Genomic DNA, 4,651 nt, shown 5'->3' with positions numbered 1-4,651 from the left:
GGTGCACACAAATACCAGGCCAGAGACAATCCTCGTATAGATTTATTTTTCCACGTGTATTTATACAGAAGAGCCAGGTCATTGTTGGAGATATTTCAAGAATACATATATACAATTATTGAACAGTAGATTATATAACAAAATTGTCCATCAACAATAAATAACACTAAAAGGGTTAAGACAAATTGGTAAGTCTTACTATAAAGATATATCAAAACAGATTAACTGCGTTAAAACACCTTTTAAACAGAAAACTTAAATTGTAAAACAAGGTAAAATTTGTCAATATTAAATGGGATTACCCGAGAATCCTCTGTGAGCCTCTATTAATTCATAAAGCCTATAATTAAGGTGACGTGGCAAGTCATAAAATGAGAAAATAAGAAAAACTTTGATGATAAAAAATTACAAAAATAACATAAGATTAAAAATATTTCTTTGAGTTAATAAATCTGAAAATAAGATGTAAATACTAATAAAAGTGGAGGGGTTCGTAGTTATCAACATAAATTATCTATAAAAAACTAAAAAAAAAAAAAAAAAAAAAAAAAACTCGCAAAATAAGAACGGTCACCTGGCTTATTTCCCACTAAAGATTTCGAACTCTTTGAAGCACAAGGGGGAAACAATAATTATAACAGTTTTATTCATTCATTTCATACAACAAAATGTGGCTGTTTAGTTTACGTGAGCGGGATTCACCTTCGTCGTGTTTGAGCGCCGCCCGCTAAATTACCACCTTGGCTGGATTAGGGTCTGGACGGGTATGGAAGGGTTTTGAGGGCAGGTAGGGGATTTGGGTGGGGGGTAGAGCTAGGGATGGGGACGGAAGCTTTAAAAAAAAGAACGAAAAGGAAAACAAATATAAGCAAGCCAACAATGGAATGTGAAAAGTCAGTGATTCCAACGAATAAAAGGCAGAAAAAGAGGATGAGATTGTGTATGAAAAACATACAAAAAAAGATGATCACAGAATAAAAAAAACGAGGAAATAACGAAAGGAATGGGTGATAGGATAAGAAAGGGCAATGGAAATGAAAAAGGGGAAAATGAACGAAAGAAAAGAACGGGGAAAGTGGAGTGCGACAAACGAGGGAAATGTTAGAAAAAAGAAGAGAGAGGGAATGTGTGGTGTGTTGTGTTTGGGTGTGTGTGTGTAATGTGGTGTGGGTGTGGTGTGGGTGGGGTGTGGGTGTACTATACTATGGTAATAATTAAAAAAATAAAAAAAATATAATTTTTATTATATATTAAAATATAATATATATTATATATTATATAATTTATATAAAATATATATTATATATTAAAATAATATATATATATATATATAATATATATATAATTTTATATATATATTATTATATTATGCGTGTGTATTTTTATAAAATATAAAAAATAGGTGCACACCACACACAAACCCACACACCAACACACACACAATATATATATATATTTTATTATATGAATATATATATATATAAATATATTAAAATATATTAATTATACATATATATATATATATTAATAATATAATATATAATATAATATGATATAATTAAATATATTAATAAATTGTTATAAATATATATTTATTATTTCTTTTATTATATTATATATTATATCTATAAAGTATTATATATTATTAAAAAATATATTATATATATATTATATATATATATATATATATATATATATACTATATATATAATTGATATTTAAAATATATTTATATTAAAATTTTATATATATTATTTAAAATATACATGTTCATATTTTAATATAATTTTATATACTATATATAATATATTAATATTATTTTATATTTTATATAAGTTGCGTATATCTATCTATCTATCTACTATCTATCTATCTATTATTTTTATATTATATTAATATAATATAATGTGTGGGGTGTGTGGTGTGTGTGGTGTTGTGTGTGTGTGTGTAGTGTGTATGTGATTAAAGTATATATTACATAAATATATTATATATATATATAATATATTTTTAAAATATATATATATATATATATATATATTATAGTAATATATATATATAATATATTATATATATTAATAATAATTATAAACTTTTTTCAATGTAAAAATTTAAAAAGGTATGAATGAGATGAAATTTTCCACATTTCAATAGATTTTAAATTTCCCAGTTTCGATTATACCTTTGTTTAAAACATCTTAGCACACACACACACACAAACACCACACACACACACACACCACACACACCAAAACACACCACCAAAAATAATATATATAATATATATAATATATTATATATATATATATATATATACATATATATATATGACATGAACTGAGGAACTACCTGACGACCGTGACCTATCGCTCATTACCCGCATAATTTTCCTGTGATCTTGAATAATTTAATGCTGCCCGATGTAGTGCTTACATTCTCCGTCGTGTTGTATACAGTGGCTTTTATTTGTCTTTTCTGTCAGTTCAGTCCTCCATCCATTTCATCCACATACACCATCGTGGCGTTGGAAGATCAATGGTGACGGGCATCAGCTCGATGATCGCTGATCGTGGTAACGAAACCACGCTCTGTGTCACCATAATGTGCTTTATTGCATCTGCTGTAAGGTATGCGATATGCAGCGCTGTCGGGGTTGTTTGTGAGCGGCTGTCTGTCCCGTACCATGTGTATCTTCTCACTAGATATACTGGCGATTTCTACCGTTCTGTCTTTCTAAGGTATCTGAGATGTAGAAGGAAGCCTCAGTTTTTCATGAATGCGTATCCATGAAGAGACAGGCCATGACTAGGTTCACTGACTGGCCGTTGATCTCTTGATATTCTACACAACCACACACGCACAGATATATATATATATATATAATATATATATATATATATATATATATATATATATATATATATATATATATATTATATATATATATATATATATATATACATGTTTCTTCCATATTACCACCCATTTCTATTTCTCCTTTAGTGTCTCATTTAGATCTAGGATGTAGAAAGCCTTGAAAGGCAACTGGCAACAGTACAGAGCTATATTTTCACTAAAACTTACTGCAAGCGTACACACTTTCCTAAATCCTTGAAATATTCAGTGGCTTCCTGTAGTCCTTTCTTTTTCTCTGATTCACTTTCGGTTAAAGCTTTGCCGATAATTCTACGCCCTTGTTCTGATCTATAGTGAAGCCTCTCTCTCTCGGACAAGTTTCTCTAACCTAATCTCTCTCTTTCACTCACTCTTTCTCTAACCTAATCTCTCTCTTTCACTCACTCTTTCTCTCTCTCTCTCTCTCTCTCTCTCTCTCTCTCTCTCTCTCTCTCTCTCTCTTGTAAGGCTTTCTGTCGAGGGGAAGCCCGAAATATCATCCACCCAAGCGGCGGATGGTGCCTTAGGGGCGAAAGAAGGAGGGAGGGGACCCGTTCACTTCCCCTATGTGGAGACACTGTCCCATGCCCCAGGCACACATTCCTTATGAAAATTGATCTGGTTATGATGCTCTTGATTTATGAGTAAAAAAAAAAAAAAAAAGTAAAATAAAAGCAAAGCACCACAGGTAAAGTAAAAATATAAATACGATAAAAAAAGAGGGATAAAGCTCGTTATGAGGGAACGGATACATAAAAATTACTCAAGTTTAAAAAAGAATGGGGTATCTCTGGCTGGTGCTGGCCAATGTAAAACTTTGTAAACCTTGTGTTAACATAAATGCCCACGTCCAGCAATATCCTAACTGGCATGTAAAAGATGGCTCAAACACAACCTTGTCCTTGCTGCTCCAGCGACGCCACAGTATAGGGTAATCCAGGGGGGTACAGTCAAACACTGAGTCGAGAGACAACTCCCTTATGGGTTTATTTTCCAGCGGTATTTATACAGCGGGGCCACGTCACTGTGGCAACAGTTATTCAAACAGTAGTCATACAAGTAATTAAGAACATCATATTAAACAAAGAGAAGTTCATTAACAATAAATACCAATAAAAAGATAAGGTAAACAGCCGAAAAATACTAATAATACATTACAAACAGATGAAAGGTATTAAAACCCCCGCAAGTAAAACTCGGAAAAACAATTAGTAAAACAAAAATAGAAAGAAGTAAAATTAACCAACAAAACAAAGGATGTCACCAGTGTCCTCATTGATCCTCTAATGCTTAACATAGTCCATAATTAAGTTGGTTACGTGGCAGGTCGTAGATATATATTTAAAAAATGAATCCAAAGTCATAAAACTTATCCAAAACTAATAAAAGTTATTAAAAAAAACAGGATTTAAGTAAGTTTTAAAAGGGAAAATAAAGCATAAAATAAGGTAAAATGAAAGTAGTAAAATAAAGGGGAGGGGTTCCGTATTAAAGTGAAATTGTAAAAAAAACGTTGAAAATCAAGCGATAAAAACTCGCAAAATAAGTCACCTGGCTTATACGCCCCTCACCTATTCGAACCATTGAAGTTCAAAGTGGGAAACTCGGAAAACAAGATATCGTAAGTTTTATTTGCATATGTTTATCAAACAATACATGATTTGGCAGTAATAACAGTGTTGAGTGTAGGTTGTATGGGCGGGAATCATCTTCAGCGTGTTTGAGCGCCACCCGCTGGATTATCCAAGTTCGGTTC

This window comes from Penaeus monodon, chromosome 26 (assembly GCF_015228065.2).
Source record: "Penaeus monodon isolate SGIC_2016 chromosome 26, NSTDA_Pmon_1, whole genome shotgun sequence".
Lineage (NCBI taxonomy): Eukaryota > Metazoa > Arthropoda > Malacostraca > Decapoda > Penaeidae > Penaeus > Penaeus monodon.
This window is presented reverse-complemented; position numbering follows the sequence as displayed.